Source organism: Megascapheus bottae, chromosome 19 (assembly GCF_031878675.1).
Source record: "Megascapheus bottae isolate mThoBot1 chromosome 19, mThoBot2.hap1, whole genome shotgun sequence".
NCBI lineage: Eukaryota > Metazoa > Chordata > Mammalia > Rodentia > Geomyidae > Megascapheus > Megascapheus bottae.
The window spans coordinates 23,917,206-23,934,982 of record NC_143527.1 but is presented as its reverse complement, the minus strand read 5'-3'; the positions used below and the strand labels follow the sequence as shown (position 1 = coordinate 23,934,982).

The following is a 17,777-nucleotide window of genomic DNA, read 5'->3' as shown; positions in this document are numbered from 1 at the left end:
TCAAATGCATCTTCTACATTTCTTCAGTAGGCCTCAGATCACTAACTTCCTAGGATCACAAATATTTCACACATACCTGGAATTACAGATATAAGCCATCACTCTGGGCTTGTTCATTGAGATGAGGAGGTTTACTGGTTCAGAATCAAATCACAATTCTCCTATCTCAGCCACCAATGTAACTGGTATTAGGGATCATGAGACACTCTACTGGCTCTTATTTTAGTTTTTACATGTTCTGCATTGGTTATTTATTTCTAATATTATGTAGTATCTGGGCCAGTGCATATACATATAGTCATAAAAATTAGATTGGAGCCATTATTGTATTCATATTCAGATTGAGCTTATGAGTGATTCATAATTAGTGTACTATGACTCTACCATAAGGACAGAAGGACATGTTGCATATAAGAGGGAAATTGCATAATAATTATATTTTTAGCTTAAGTAACACCAGAAAAACTTTAATTAAGACTTTTAATTAATAGCTGAAAGATTAATCAATCAATAATTATAGCTATGATGATAAGATATAATTGTGCTTAATTGGAGGGGGCTGATTAATGATCAGAATAAACCTTTCAGATTTTCTGTCTCAAAAAAATCAGAAATGATGGATTTTGGCTCATAGAATTACAAAGAAATGCCAAAACTGCAGTTGATGGGTCCTTGGCAACTAGGGCATGAAATGGAAAACACATGATTGAACTAAAAGAAATTATTCTATTGTTCTTCTTGTACATCACATTATACTGTTAATTTGTACCAGACTGAGATTAATGGAAGAAAATGTGCATCTGAGGAAGCATGCAAAAAAAGGAGAGAGAGAGAGAGAGAGAGAGAGAGAGAGAGAGAGAGAGAGAGAGAGAGCGCAAAAGAGAGAGAAACAAAATTGCTTGAGACAGTTTTCTTTGGAAGCTCATTTCTCAAGGGTGCTCTTTCCATCTCTAAGGGCAAAATGGTTGTGTGAATTCAAATGACATTCTTATCAGTTCATCATAGGAATAGATGAGATAGAGGATCAGACATCTCAAGGACAGGGTCCTTGTTTATAGGCTGATGACCCCTCTGACTTCTGCTTGATCTGCTCTAATCAAATCCAAGTGGCTACTGAGACCGATGTCGATTCTACCTGAAGATGATTCAATTATCTTTGGAGAATAGGTAGGCGTTCTCATTTCGGTGTCATCTACCTAATGAGAATAAATCCCACCATGCGCTACACAGACCAAGACCTATCTGCTCAGATTTGAAAGAAGGCTTGCTTTGCAGAGCAGGCAGCATCACATTTTTGATCTTGAAAAATACAAAGATACAATCTAGGAATATGTAAATGAGATCAGTGGAACAGAAACAAACGACTGAGTATTTTTATGTCACCAGTAAATCTATTTGGGATGTGGATTGAGAAATAAATGCTCCCAAACTTATCAGTGACTTACACCTTTCTTTGTCTTTCCTCTATCATGCATGCATTCTTTTACCCTAAATGAAGTTGCAGGCATGGTGAGAATTCTATATGCAAATGCATAAACTTCAACAGTATATGAACTCAATCAATGTTTATATTGATTACCTCCCCTGTAATCCAAAACACATACTTCTTGTGGTGGTAGACATAGAGGAAAGATTATGTGGCCTTGTTCTTGTTAGGACACACAGTAGATTCAACCAGAAAGTAGGGATGAGAGAAATAGAATAGAAGATAAGCAGTAATTTTGGCCTACTTATACTTGTTATTACCAACTTATTTATTATATATTTGATAACATTAAACTGAGCCCATTTCATTTCAATAACTTCATCCAAACATAAAAATTAGCTCAATTTTTATTTTTCCAGAGCTTATCACACCCCTTGTATTACAGCAAAGCAGTTTTGTGACTAGCTATCCAGACTAATTATAGAATTCTCAAGATAAGAAGACAGCTTTCCTTGAATCTGCTCCTCAGTTATTAATTATAAATTCAGAATTTCCCAAACTTTCTACCCTTCTGATCAATTGGTTCCAGATTCTGCAGTTCTAACTACCATGTCAGGTTGAATAATTCACTAGAATGATACATAGAACTCAGGAAAATATTAAATTCATTCTGATTGACCATGTGATAGAATAAAATCTTCAGTATTTTGGTTCTGTCCCTACAGTTTGAGAGATTGGGGTGACTTGTTACATGGCTTCAACTTCAACCCACTCCCCAAGGAAATGTTCTTCTTCAGCATGACAATACCATCTTTTTATTACTTAAATTTTATTGTAAAGGTGATATTCAAAAGAGTTGTAGTTTCATAAATCAGGTAATTAACCCCTTTTTTTTGGTGGATAATGGGACTTGAATTTTAGGGCCTGGGCACTGTCCCTGAGCTCTTTACCTTGAGGCTACTACCCTACCCCTTGAGCCACAAAGCCATTTCAAGTTTTCTGTTGGTTAATTAGAGATGAGAGTCTCACAAACTTTAGTGACTGGGCTGGCTTTGAACCATGATACTCAGATCTCACCCTCCGGAGTAGCTAAGATTTCAGGTGTGAGCCACCACACAGGTTTTTGAATACATTTCTTTTAAACAGTGTTACCCCATTCTTCATTTTCTCCATTTTTCACCATGTTACCCTCATTTTTCCTCCAAGTTCATATAAACCATCAGGATAAACAGAAATAACAGAGTAAACACTACAAAATGTGCAGATAATATTTTTAGTTTTATATACACTATATACAAATATAATAAATATTTAAATCATATAAGAGTACCCAAGTGTTTTATTTCAAATGTCCATGAAAATCTTCTTACAAAGGAAATAGAGGAGGAACAGTATTTATTTAGGTGAAGTATATGTATGCTTGGATACACGAGAAAACAACCAGTTTATTAGTTGGGTCAGAGGCATGAAACTGCTTCTATCCTAACATCCATCAATTTCTCACTTGATCAGTTTACACAATATGCCTGAACTCTCAGAGATTTTGTTTCTCTACCTGGTAAATAATATTGGCGTCGGTGAGATTTTTTCATAGTTTTATCATGTCCAAAAATACATTATAGAGTTGGCAAGAAATCTTATGTAATTAAATTCAGCATTGAAAATTCAAAAAATGAGACCTATCAGTATAATTTGTGGTAGCATTTCTGCTCTTCATACCATCTCCATTGCCTTTCATTGAAAATACTTTCTTCCCTCTTAGGAATGGTAAAACTATTTAAGAGGAGAAAAACAAGGCTACTTTATTCACCATGGTACAATATTATTCACAGAAGATAGAAATATCAATGCTGGATTTGAAGACAGCTTGATGGCAACTAGGAGAAGAGAAATAAAAGATGTAATTCCTTAACAGGAATATAATATTCTTGGCTTGAGTACTGTGTGAGTGAGCCTGTATGAGGAGGATCAATGTCATTTGCATATTGATCTTGGCAGCTATTATGGAGACTTGAGGCTGAAGTGTACACATATAGGCAGAATGCAATTCCTATTATGGCAAATGCTGTAAGAAAATGTTACATGCAACATCTGTAGCAGGCATTTAAATAGTGGGAAAAGAACTATGAGTGAGAGTAGATACATAACTTGCTTTAGCAAAGGAGTGCTTGTTGTCTAACATGAGAGGCATATATATATATGTATGTATAAAGTCTTGAATGAATATGTGAATATAATAATCTACAGCATGAGAAAGTGCAACGTGTGTGAAAAAGTCAACCATTTTTGGGGAATGGACAGACTGTCAAAACTAGCTCATGAATGGTTTTGACTAAAAATCTAAGAAAGGTTTTGTCTAAAACGCTAAGATAATTTATACTCTAACTTAGAAGGCACAACACATTGGGTTGGGTGTGGCAGAGGACAGTTTGATCACAGAACTGAAATGCCAACCTGACTATACTGAGAAAACCGATGTTTTATCCAGGAGAACTGGAATCTGGAGAATCAACAGATAGTTAAAATAAAAGATGAGATTTATTCACTGCTTAATATATGCCTTGCACCTTTCAAAGCATTCTAATGGTGTTAATACATTAAATTATATAAAGAATTTCAAAAAGTACATATTTTCGTTAATTCCATTTCCTGCACGAGGACATTGGAGTCCCACAGATATTTGTGCTATCAGGCACTTTGATTTTATCATAGTCAATGTCACAAATTGACCAATATTTAATATAGACTAGCACATAAATGAGAGAGAAGAGAGATGAGTTTTACCCCCCAAGAGATTTTTTCAGTAACATGAACCTTTGGTGTTAGGGTGTAGATATGAAGAAAGGCTAATAATTTAAAGAATTAGTTTGTGGCATGATTGGGAGAAAGAAAACCTGAAGTTTGGGTTTAGATCACTGGTGATGCACCCTTAAAAAGCCAGTTAGGGCCCCAGGCTCTCCTTCCTTTTCTTTGCTTCCTTTATACATCAAGTCAGTAGGTTGTTCAACCATGTTTTTCTGCTGTGATCTTTTGCCTAACCAGAGGCTGAAAGGCGAACAGAATAAGATCAAGTGGTAATGGACTGAGAGTTTTCTTTTTCAAAAACAAAAATAAAACATTCTTCACTTTGTTATTTAACACAGATAATTTTCTGCAGTGACAGATAGATGAGTAAGACCCTGGAGTTGTAAGATCTTGAACATAGTGAAGGTAATGAAAGAAGCTCCAAATAAAATAACAAGAGAATGTTGACTGTAGTTGAGAAGTTCAGGATCTGTAAAATATGATTGTAGATAATTCATACCCTTGAAATGTCTGTTGGTACTTAGGATAATTGAAGCCCATAAAATTTCCATGGAAATCCATGAACTTTAAAGAAAATATATCATAGAACAAGCAGAGAGATTATTCCCTTGATTAATCACTGTAGTTTCTTCTCCCCTAGATTGTGTTTTTAAGGATACTGCCACTGGCTCTTCCTTGAATCCAGAGATTTCACAACTGCTTCTCAGAGGTCACTACTGAAAGAGAGAAAGAGAGAGACAAAGAGAAAAGACAGAGACTGCGGCAAAAGGACTGAGACTATTGAAATGGTTAATTAGTATAAAATCTTGTCAGTCTGGAAAGCATAATGGTTAATGAGGTAGCCAAATCAAAGGTGTGAAATTTTAAATAGTAGAAACAGTATAATTTCAGTATATTATCAGTGCATTAGAGATAATAAAAATCCTAGTTTATAAATGATGATGGGAGCATACCTTCTGAATTCATAAATCAATAGTTGATAACATTTGTAAAACTAAGTAGATTTTTTGGTATGATGCGTCAAACAACTGAATATGGCATACAGTTTAACAAGATTCAATTAAATTATGGTTAGTGTCTTATCCCCATGCACAAGTGGAAATGCCTTTATAACTTTAAAAGCAAACATAGATTTGAATTAGAAAAGGAGTAAAGCTATACCACAGCAGCAACTGCTAAATAAGTACTTCTCTGTATTTAGCTTCTCCAGATTCAAGCAGCTTTTCAAATGAGTAAGACTTTGGTGGACATGACCATGTTTCCTGGCTAGAAAAAGGAAAGGGAGGCTTTGGGAATTTTATTCAAAGGAATGGGTTGACACAGAATCACCTGGCATTGTTGAATAAAGTAAACCATGAAGATTTGTTGGTAAGAAGCTTTCTGGACATAACTTCCAATGTTTTTATCTACTCAATAGACTTAGTATTAGTGCAAATAAAATATGCCATTTTGGCCAGGCACGTTGGCTCACACCTGTAATCCTAGCTACTCATGAGACTGAGATGTGAGGATTAAGGTTCAAAGCCAGCCCGGGCACAAAAGAACCTGAGGCATATCTCCAATTAACCTCTAGAAAATGGGAAGTGGGACTTGGCTCAAGGGTAGGGCAGCAGTCCTGAACTGAAGAGCACTGGGACAGCACCCAGGCCCAAGGGTGTGGCGGTAGCCTTGAGCTGAAGAGCTCATGGGCAGTACCCAGGCCGAGTTCAAGCTCCATGACCCACAAAAAACATATACCATTATGAGCATGCCCACCAGATTCATAAAGAAGATGTTATATACAATACTCACTGGCTGGGGTTGATGTTCAGAGGAGAGTAGCTGTGATGCAGTGTTGCTACTCAGTGCTCTTCAGTCTTCTGGAATGTGTAAAAGAATTACTAAGCCACACTCAAATCAGTTCTACAGAATGAGACAATGATAAGAAACCTTTCTTGTTACAGTCTGTTATATGATTTTCTTTTTTATGTCCAAAAATTCCCTCTATCCATGTCAATAGGCAAAAACAAATATCCTATGTAATGATTCCTCAGAAATTCTACAATGTACTTCTTAATACTTTGTGAAGGAATGTTCACAATGTCTATAATAGATAACTTCTTTTCTATAATGAAAAATTGAAAGTGAGGTAGTTGGTGCAGCCCAGGCAGGGAACACTGAGCATTATGGGGTGGTTTGGGCGGAAGTGTTTGGGGCAGTGGGTATAGGGATCATATTGATTAGATGAGAAAACACAGTATACAAAAGATTCTGCCTGGTCATTAGAGAGCTATGATCTCAGAGGTGACAGAGAAAAAGTGAGACAACATGCATAGGTGTCAGATAACTGCATAAATCTTGGTCAGGCATTAATTTCAGAAAGGTAATTCTGGAGATAGGGAAATATGGGGCCAGAGGTCTCATTTATAAGGAAAATAACATCTTTAGTGAGCAATATGAGATTCTTAACTAAAGAGCCTTTTTCTTTCTCTAAGGAAATCGCCTTACACATCTAACAATGAAATGCCTTGCGTGATCTCCACCGTGTTGTTTCTTGCCATAGATCCTCAAGCAAGGGTATGAACTTACATATGGCTAAGAAATTAGCATAGGATAAGAGGCACAGAACAATATGTGCTTTGAACCAAACATGTGAACATGCGTTACCGTTAAGAAAGTCCTATATATTAAAAAAAGACCTCACATTTTTGTCTAATATTATAAAGTATTATGTTAGTCATGAAAATCTGAAAAGTTTCTAGTTATAAAATATAAGATTTTCATTTTTATTAGCTCCAGATTTTCCCCCAACTTTAGTCTTTCACTTTTAAGTGAATCTGCACTTAGTGTCTCTAACACAGCACATACTCCTGCTCAAACACTTACTCAGTCTCTAATATGGCACATGCTCCTGTTCAAGCAAATCACAGAATTTGGCTGCCAATGTTCTCCAAAGACATACAAATAACCAGAAAGCATCTAAATAGATGTTCAAATGCTTCAGTCTCTAGGATACCACTTCAGACTCATCAGGACTACTATTACATGAGAGAAAGAGAGAAACAGACAGAGAGATAGGTATAGAGACAGGGAAAGAGAAAAAGTACAGATGTGGAGGAATTGATGAGAAAAATGGCAAGAAGTTTGGACCCTTACACATTGTTGGTGAAAACATAAAATTGTATCTCTGATGCAGAAAACAGTCTGTTGTCCCCTCACAAGTTTAATCTTGCATTATCGTATGATATTGAAGCTCTGGATTTCCACAAAGGGTTGAAAGACTCACACTCATATTTGTATGTCAGTGTTGACAAAGCATTTTCATCAGAAGGCAAAAAGTGAGGGAAACACATCTGTCAGGGCTGGGACTGTGGCTGAGTGGTAGAGTGCTTGCCTAGCATGCATGAAGCCCTGGGCTCAATTCCTTAGTACCACAGACACAGAAAAAGCCGGAAATGACACTTTGGCTCACATGCTAGAGTGCTACTCTTGAGCACAGAGAGGATCAGAGACAGAGCACAGGTCCAGAGTTCAAGCCCAGGACTTTCCCAACTAAATGAATACATAAATCTCTCCATCACCAGAGGCATGATTCAAAATATAACATATATGTTCACATGAAGATGGAAATATTCAGTCCTACAAAAGGATTCAATTCTGCTGCATATTGCAATGCATTTTACTGTTGATAACATCATCCTTAATGAATTAAGTTGTACAGAAACAAATACCACATCATTTTAATCATATCAAATACCTTGAATAGGCAAATCAATGGAGACAAGGTAGAATAGACATTATAGCTGACCTGAGGAAGGAGAACAAAATTTCTATTCAAGTTAAAAGTCCTGGAAGTGAACTATAGAAAGAGTTATACAACACTGTTAGTATACTTAAGGCTATTGGTTCATGCAATAAATCAATGATTACATTACAGAAGTTCAAGCTATTTTTATCATAATAAAATATTTATAAGTCATGTTGAAATGTATCAATTATAAAAGAAAAATAAGATTTTTTAATGTTCTTACTTTGTGCCTTATACATTGTTTCATTTGCATTGTTTTAATCTTCAAAATACTAGTGTGGGAAGAAAATTACTATTCTTACATCCACATTAAAAGCTGATTAACTGTTCAGGGGGAGGGTGGATCTGTGAATTAAACACACAAAACCTGGCTCTAGAAAAATGTTCTCATTCTGTCTCTCAGATGCTCCCATTGCTTCCTAGGTCGTTGCATAATGGTAAAAATGTCAACTGTAATGACAGAATCATGATTTAGCTTAAATAGAGTTTTGAAGATCAATAGATCTTTAGCAATAGGTAGTAGAGACCCATTTCAGGGTCAGATCTTAAATCATTAACTCCAAAAATTGACCATGATGTTCCAGCTTCAGCTTTCATGACTTTTCTGGCAAGATACTGATTTGGGCTTCTATGGTCACAGAGATACAGGTCCTATGCACCTGGTATGGACAGAAATATGTAACATTTTCTATGCTTCTTCTCTACTTTCTACAAGCTATACTCCTAGGCCCTTCCCAATCTATCCCACTCAAAGAGTATTCAAATCCAGGTCCACTGGAATCCACGCCTACATGTTCTAAAACTTGTACCATCAGAGCTCTGAAAAGCAACTCCCTTTTAACCTGCATTCTCTAAAACAATAAGCAAAAGTTTTATGCTCCCTCCACCCAGCAGGGAGTGGCTTCTTCACTTTATAGTGTGTAATCTGACATCTTTAGAAATTTCATTCCTTTTTATTTCCCAAACTCGTTACCTGTCCATGATTTCACAGGATGGTGACTGTTCTTTAGGACCGACATTTGACATTTGTTGTGCAGATGGCTTTGCTTCCTGTGTCATTTGATATTTCTTTCTGTTTTATAGTTAGGTGGCTCAGATTCTTAATTAAAAGATTCATTTCCAGGGAAGCCTTGCAAAATCAAATATGTGCACATGAAGGGAGAGTAAAGAGAACAGAAGGAAGGGAGAACACAGTCTGTCTTCCACCAGATACTGAAATGTTCCACTAATCTTTTTCACACCTTGTGGAGTTTTTTGATTTTCCTTTTAAAATGTGGATTAAACAAAGTTGCCAAAAAACATATGCTTTCATGTCAAACATTTCAGTTATTTGGGAGGCTGAAAGCAGCTTCAGCACATTCACTAACTCTGCCTGAGGAGTTTGGTAGTCTGGAGGTTTGACTTTAATGGGAAACCTTCTCATATTAAGCTCATGTTTGGACAATGCAGACAGGTGAGAATGGATACCAATAGATTACAAAGATACCCTGGTTAGTTTCTCTTAAAGCACAGAAGGATAGGGCTCAACAGTCAGTGTACAAATGGGCTGATGAGCTCTGATGAGCAATAATTTCACAGTTAGTATTGGGGCAAATGGATAAGACTGGTGACTTTGCTTTGCATCACAACAAATTTAAGCCTCCTATTCATTCTACATAAAAATCAAATCATGGTTTGTCAAGAAAGGAGAGTGAGTATATGAGGCACAAAGTAGATCTACAAAGAATTGTACACCTTGGTACAAATCACATGGGAATGTGACCTTAACCTGTTGTTGGTCCTAGAGGTGACTGTCAAAGGATATAGGCTTGTGGTCATGTTATGATTTAGCAGATGATAGTGGAAACCATTTCTTTCTCTACTCATATAGCAGAAACTTAAAGTAATTATTCTCTGTAAACTACTAGCCTTGAAAATTTTGGGATACTATTTTAACCTTTATAAAATTCAGCTTCTACTTCATATGTCAAAAATTATGACTATGGTAAGTTTTGATGATAAATTAAATATGTATGTCTATGTTATTATTAGCTGACAAATAGCATTCTTTGCTTAGTTCTTTAGAGAACTTACATGAGCTCAACATGGATAGTTGATAGGGAGAATTCACAAACCATCTTACATGATGGTAAGGTAATCTTATTCCCATTTTACAGAGATCTTAATCAACTGCCTTCAAGTTACTCCACTAATTTTAGTGAAAATAAAATAAATATATGCTTGACTTAAAAACATTATATTTCTTCTATTTTGTTTTCTGGCTTTAATAATGGGGTAATGTACCAATGCTAATGGCTCACCACTATAATCCTAGCTACTCAGGAGGATGAGATCTGAGAATCAAGGCTTGTAGAGAACTGAATAGAGAAATCTACATAAGCTCTTGTCTCCAAATAATCAGTAAACCTCAGAAGTGGAGATTGGGACCAAATAATAGAGGGCCAGCCATGATCAAGAAGCTAAAAGAAAGAATTGGCCAATGGAGAAATGCTTCATTCAGTCCTTACTTGCACATGCTATATAGGATATAGGAGAATTTAGAACATATTGAAAGTTTATTTCTTGGTCCTTCTTTCTGAAACATCTAATGGATTCATGAACAAAATGTACAATGAAATGATATGTAAGTCAATAAGAATTAAGTTAGCTTGCTGTCTTGCTTTACTCAATTTATATGCATTAATTAAAGATTTCATACCATTAACAGAAACTATCATTTGACTCTGTGGGATCAAATACCAGCTCCAACATTTATAAACTTTATGTAAGCCATTCAATTGATTTCTGATCAAGTATCTTCATCAGTAAATTTGAAAGCACATTAGTTTATAAATATTGTGAAATAAATAAGACAGACTTTTAGTTCCTATAGCAGTATCAAGTTTATAGTCAGTTCTACTGAGACTGAATATTGGTAATAAGACCATGTCAGTACTGTCCCTTTTGCCAAATGTATGCTGGGATTACTATAAAAATAAGTTACTGTTGTCTATATACTATCCTTCAATGAAATTAATTTCTTTTATAAAACGATGTTATTAAGGATCCATAAATCTTTTATGAGAGATTTTGCAATCTTTCAGAGGTCCAGCAGAGAGATTGGTAGGGAGCTAAAGTACATATAAAATTTCTAAGAGCATTAGTTTAGAAAAATATGCATAGGAAAAAGTAAGTCGGTGGGATACAGGGCATAAAAGAAACCAGTATAAGTTGATGAAGAAGATGCACAATTCTACAGGGACCAAACAAGAACAGTTTAGATATTTCTCTGGTTATCCTAGGAGGCACAGTTCAAATCACCATGGTTCATGGTGATAGTGGTTATTTCTTTATGGAATCATGTGCATCTGCCTTTTTTGCCCTTCACTCTTCTCACAGTTCTGAATTGCATGTGTGTTGCTTTCCTGAAATTACTTCATTTTCATATCAGACTTCATGAGTCCAGACAAGAATTAATGTTGGACATCAAGTTTGCTGTTACTTCTGTGTTTTGCTTTTTCAAAAATAGTGGCACTGGTGCTTAAAACCAACAACGAAGAGCCTCCAACCAGATTCCTACAGCTACCAATCTGTGCCTTCTTACCCCATCATCATTGAACTCACTATCTTTCAGAGTTTGGAACTGCAAGCATCTAGGTTTGCCAGTCCAAGTTCTAGTCCATGAGCAGTATAGGGACCTCAATGAATTTCTTTACTTATGGTTTCTATCCAGGTTGATCACAAGGACCTCAGAAAGTTGGCTGGTAACACATTTTAAAAGATGTGGGGTTTAATAATATTTTCATTTCTGTTTCAGGATTCTTATTGCTTCTATATTGTTTCAGAAATTTCTAATATATCCTTTTGATTACTGTAGATCACAAATTTATTTGTCTGAACAACTATGTCAAGTCTTTTTCATTTTCATTGCCACCAAAATAGTCTCTCTCTCTCTGTCTCTCTCTGTCTCTCTCTGTCCCTCTCTCTGTCTCTCTCTCTGTCTCTCTCTGTCTCTCTGTCTCTCTGTCTCTCTCTGTCTCTGTCTCTGTCTCTCTCTCTCTCTCTCTCTCTCTCTCTCTCTCTCTCTCTCTCTCTGTGTGTGTGTGTGTGTATGTCTCTCTTTCTCTCTCTCACACACACACAATTGTAACTTCCTCATGTACACACTAAATAATTTAAGTATTTTTAATTGTCTTTTTTTTGCCAGTCCTGGGACTTGAACTCAGGGTCTGAGCATTGTCCTTGGACTTCCTCAAGGCTAGAGCTCTACCACTTAAGCGATGGCACCATTTCTGGCTTTTTCTATGTATGTGGTACCAAGGAATCAAACCCAGGTCTTCATGCATGCTAGGCAAGCACTCTTATCACTAGGCCAAATTCCCGGCTGCAAACTCTGAGTATTTTTATTGACTAAATCTTTAGAATAAAATTGCATGCATAATAGAGAGATTTCCAATATACTTCCTCTCTGTATATATGCACAGCCTTGAGTTGTTACAATTGATTTATATCAATTAGCAAAATATATTATCACCCAAAGACCACAGTTCACATTTACTTTAACTCTCTGTGTTTTGACAGATGTGTATATTGACATATTTTTATTATTATAGCCAATGTTGAATTTCACTGGCTCAACATCTTTTCTTTAACTATGTACTGATTGCCTAAAACTCCATGGGCTGTTCTCCAGTTTTCACAGTTTTGCCCTTTCCAGAATGATTTTCATTAGAATTATTGCATATAAAACTTGAAAAGATTGGCTTGGTTGAGAGGATGTTATTCATATTTCCTCAATGTCTTTTTTTGGCTTTATAACTAATTTCTTTCTCACCTGGATAATATTCCTATTTCTTTACACCAATTCACATGCTGAAGGACATCTTTTCTTCCATATTTTCATTATAATGATTAAAATTTTATAGATATCATTTTGTAAGTTATTTTTACCAAGTAATTTCAAAGTTAAAATGCAATAACATTGACTACAAATCTTCACAAGGTCTTCTATCTGACTGTGTACTCCCATTCATCTCTGGATGTACAACATAAACTAATTTCAGATTCTAATCTTCACACAGATTTTTCTTTCATCTAGTGCTCTGTTCATGTTCTATGTACTCTGAGGGATCCTTAGCTCCCATTCTCTGTGTATCTATGTCTTTCTAGTGCTTAGTTTCTGTCACAGGGACATTTAGTCTACTTAATATACCATTTCTATAGAAGTTTGTTTTGGCCCAATCTTCCTATCAGATCACAAAGCCTCTTACAGTTGGTATAAAGCATGTCAGTTCATATCCCCAATATCTAGTGTATGTCTGGATTAAAACAAATTTTGATTTGTGAATATAAAGGTAATGTGTGACAATGAGGTGGTTTAAAATCGTCTGTATGCCAAAGATATTTTAGACAAAACCATCGTCTGCTCCTTGACAAGGAATTTTGAAAACAAATAAGATACTCTAAAAAGAAAGCAAATGGCACATACCACAACTATTGAATGATACACCTCTGTAGAAAATATGGGCAGATGATGAGTGCAAAGAGTGCATGTTGTATGGGGGGTAGAGTCAACATTCAATGTATATATTACAAAATAAAGAAAAGTGAGAGAGATGGGCTAGGTTGGAAAGAATAGTTGAGAATAATGAAAAGGGTAATATTGATTAACATGCATTGTACTATGTAACTGTTACACCTCTGGCAGGCAGCAGAGAACTGAGCAAAGATGGAAAACAGCACACATCAGAAAGAAGTCCAGGGTTTGGGACTTGGGGTAGTGTCTTGAAATAAGAGATCTCCCACAATAGGAATGGATATAAGGAAAAGTTAGTATCCATGACATTCTGAGAGCTAATTTACAGAGACAGTCTCCTCCTGACTCACAACCTCAGTGTTCTCCCTCCTAAGAAATCATAAACCAGAAAAGCACTCATTTAAGCCGTAGAAATTGGTCTTACATTTTGTATTCATAAAATTATTTCCCATTGCTCTCATTAAACTCCTCATTGTCCACCCTGTCCCATTGTCTGTCCTACCACCTTTTTGTTTAGTGATATTTATTCTAGAACCATGATGACTTCGTATGTGACTGTTGCTACATTATTCTCCCCACCCTCATTGTTTCTGGCTGGTTTTGTATTCTCATGCAAAGGATAGTCCTTATCTTTTTAAAATTTATGTTGATTTAAAAAAATTCTGTGAGAGCTATTTAGCAAACAAGGCCCTTTTCTTGGTGGAGAATAATATCAGGGAGTTTGTCTTTTATCTTATACACCAAATGCCAGGTATTCTCTTAAAAAAAAAACCCACAAAGCAAAGCACTCATCTTTTCTGTCTATGGTTATAATGATTTACTCAACCACTAAAACATAAATTTATCTAAATTATCTTCATTTAAATGCTCTTGTCTGTCATGTAGATTAGAGAAATCAGGAAGGTTTACTTTCCTGTTGATGAAAGGGATGAGACTCAATTTGCATCTGGTTTATTTTTATTTCTCTGCCCCTCTGCCCCTTCCTCTTCGAGACCCCACTCCCCTACTTACCCACCCCCCTACTTACTCTAACATACTCACACAGATTCTCAAAGGAAGTGAGCCCAGCTCCAGTTGATGAAGAGTTTGAGGGAAGGAGCACACAACTCCAACTTCAGATTAATGAGCTATTTCCCTGGGACAAGACACAGGTTTAACAGCAGTTTTCTTCAAATGTGGTATGATCAGGAATTTGCAGAAGTTTATTCTTAGCTCTTTCTTTTTGGCTTCAGCGACATGTTAACAGCTTGTGCATTTTGTAATGTCTTTTCTCGTTGCCTTGGCAACCATTAAAACTTAAGGTATATGTGATTGGAGATTGGGCCAAGCTATTGGTTGCTGGCATGCTGGAAGGCAGAGCAAATGGAAAATCACACCTAGAAGGCTGCTTTTTACAGGTGTGCCTGGACTGAACCTTGCACAATAGATTCCTGAATAACAAGATATTAAGAGGTACTTATTCACCTCACAAGTACTGAAAAGGAAAAAAAATCCCTTTTATGTGTTATGGATTCCCTTCTCAGTTTTAAAATGAGGTTACTTGTAGTCTTGTGTTAATTTATAGGTTACTCCTTAGAACAAATATGTACCCTAGAGTTATCAAAATCTAGGGAAGAGTCACAAGTTTGATATTGGAGTCAAGTTAAAATGGTAGAAATTGATTTTTCCCCTAAGATATAGCTACATGTTTTATTTTGTTTCATTGTAAACATTGTATACTCTGCACTGTTATGAATGATGCAAGAAGAATAGTGGGGAAATATGGTACCAATAGACAATGTACATATATGAAAATAGAACTACCAAAATGGAAGTAGGATTGGTATAGATGAGAAGGAATCAGCTTAACAGGAAGAGATCTTATTTGTTGTCTTTTATGAAGTTAGAATGTAAAACTAGTTGTTTCTATTCTTGGTTATTAGCAGATGTTTACTCAGTCAAAACCCCCATCCATGACTGATACCTAGGGTACATTGTACAAACATATTTCATTTTGTAATTTATTTATTTATTTATCTATTTATTTATTTGTATGGTGCTGGTAATCAAACCATGTGCTGGACAAGATTCCACTCAGCTACATTTCATTCCTAACACTGAAAGAGATTCCTTTTATTATTTCTGCTACAAGTAGGATAGATCGCAGCATTTTATGTGAAACTTAAAATATTGTTTACACGACCAGAACACTTCTTGCTTTGCAAGTCTTTGTCTTGCCAGTTGTTTATAATAATACATCTTGAATTAATCCTCCCTCAAACTGTTGGTTCCACCATAACCAGTAAAAATTAGTTTAAGGAGGGGTATTTGATCAAGAGATTGAGAAAATGGCAAGGCTTCATGACTAAGTAAGCAGGAAAAAATTGTTTACAATTACATTTCTACCATACTGTCACTAGGTATCAGTCAATATCTAGTCATTTGTTCTGTTATTACTAGTCAAAAAATTGGTATACACACACATGTATATACCTTTTTTTTTTTTTGCTCTAACATGGTAGTCTACTTTAAGACCAACAGAATACTTCCTTTGCAGTTAAGTGGGTTCATTTCTTTCACAATATTACTACCATTTCAAGTCATTCACAACATGTGTTCACTCACTAGCACCCCAAAGTGACTTATTTAGTTATCATACAAAGCAGTTTCCCCCCCCCATTAGTTGCCCACTGGAGTTACTTGAGAAATCTCATGAGGGAGTAATTATGTCACCGTGGGCCAAGACCTTCCAATGACACGCAAAGAGCCCTGTGCTATTTATTGAGAAGGAGATTTAAGAATGTCTACAATGACCGGGAGTTTGGTGTAGTGGTTAAAGTGCTTGCCTAGCATGCATGAAGACCCAGGTTCGATTCCTTGGTACCACATATAGAAAAAAGGTGGAAGTGGTGCTGAGGCTCAAGTGGTAGAGCTCTAGCCTTGAGAAAGTCCAAGGACAGTGCTCAGGCCCTGAGCTCAAGCACAGGACTGGCAAAAAAAAAAAAAAAGAATGTCTACAAATGAGATTTTTATCCAGCCCTTAGTGTTGGAGCTCATTAGTCCAACTTGTTAATCTTGATAATTCTCATTTTCTTTATCTGTCACGAAGATGATTTAACCAGATTCCTCTAATTTCTGTTTTAAAGTTCTTTTCTATAACTGTACTCAAAATGTTACCAGTTGCCTGTTTTTCTTTAGTAGAACAAATATTAATAGATACCACTGTGTCAATTAGTGGTTAGTTCTACCTAATAGTTTCAAAAGTCCTTGTAGCCAAATCAAATAGAGCTTCACTATTAATGCCCATTTTTTTTTCCTGATTTTCACCATAGCTCTGCTTTAGGCAAAATTTTAAGTTACCCCTCAAACCCTCACTTGTAAGCTTTATATAATTCACTCCCTTTTACATATGTAAAGAATATGAATCTAATGATTAGACTCTATGTATCTTTGCTGTTGAAGTCAAAAGCCACATTTTCATTGCCTGGAACAAAGACAGAAAGAGACATAGGAAACTGTGGTATTCCATAACAAGGGACCTTGGTGACTCCTAAGAGTTGAAACTATATCTGGCTGAGTGAGAGCTAGCAAGAAAATGGAAACTGCAACCACAGGACTGCCAGGTGATGAATTGTATCAGCAACACCAAGTTTAAAAGACTCAGAGACCCAGATAAGACCCATAGCCCCAGCTGATGTCTGGATTATCACTAACCCACACTAAGTCTTCCCATCCCCAACAAGGGAAGTAGTGTTATTTATAAGCTTCTATGCTTGTTAAAATGTTATACATTAAAAGAAAACAAATCCCAGGCCTTTTTAGTTATCACGTGGTTTTGAACACTAGGGTTATACAGCAATGATGAATCTCTGATGAGATTAGACTCTTGAAAACTATCCACTCTCAGATTTGACAGAGTGAACACAAAGGAATCTTCATGCCAAGCCTGAAGGCTGAAGATGGTTTTCTTCAGTCTATTACTGTCTCATCCCGAAGACAAGCATTCAGATCCTAGCATTCCTCCATGCCTCTCCAGTCTCTTGAGTGTACAAAATGTATACCCTTTGTGTACATGTTATATGTATGTACTTGTTTGGTAATGAAACACATCAGATGTTTTAGGGGTAGGTGTTAAATCGAAAATAATGGATATAACGGTGTATGACTGTCATTGGGGAAATTTTCTCCTGACCTCAGCTGGTGACCAGCTGATGCCCTGAAGCTTGAGAATTGATAGGCCCTATAATTTTAGCCACGCTGATGTA

The 17,777-nt window shown here is 36.1% G+C and overlaps 1 long non-coding RNA gene across 2 annotated transcripts; it reads right to left on the bottom strand.

Moving 5' to 3' along the window:
- Window positions 1-1,815: 1,815 nt before the first annotated feature.
- On the bottom strand, window positions 1,816-14,690 carry LOC150049738 (uncharacterized). Of its 2 annotated transcripts, none has more exons than XR_016538874.1 (3): window positions 14,575-14,690; window positions 6,023-6,133; window positions 1,816-4,947 (listed from the first exon to the last, which is right to left on the bottom strand). It is a non-coding gene; the product is annotated as an uncharacterized LOC150049738 (long non-coding RNA). The 2 variants fall into 2 exon arrangements; XR_016538873.1 differs by having other exon boundaries at window positions 6,023-6,090.
- Between the last annotated feature and the right edge of the window lie 3,087 nt (window positions 14,691-17,777).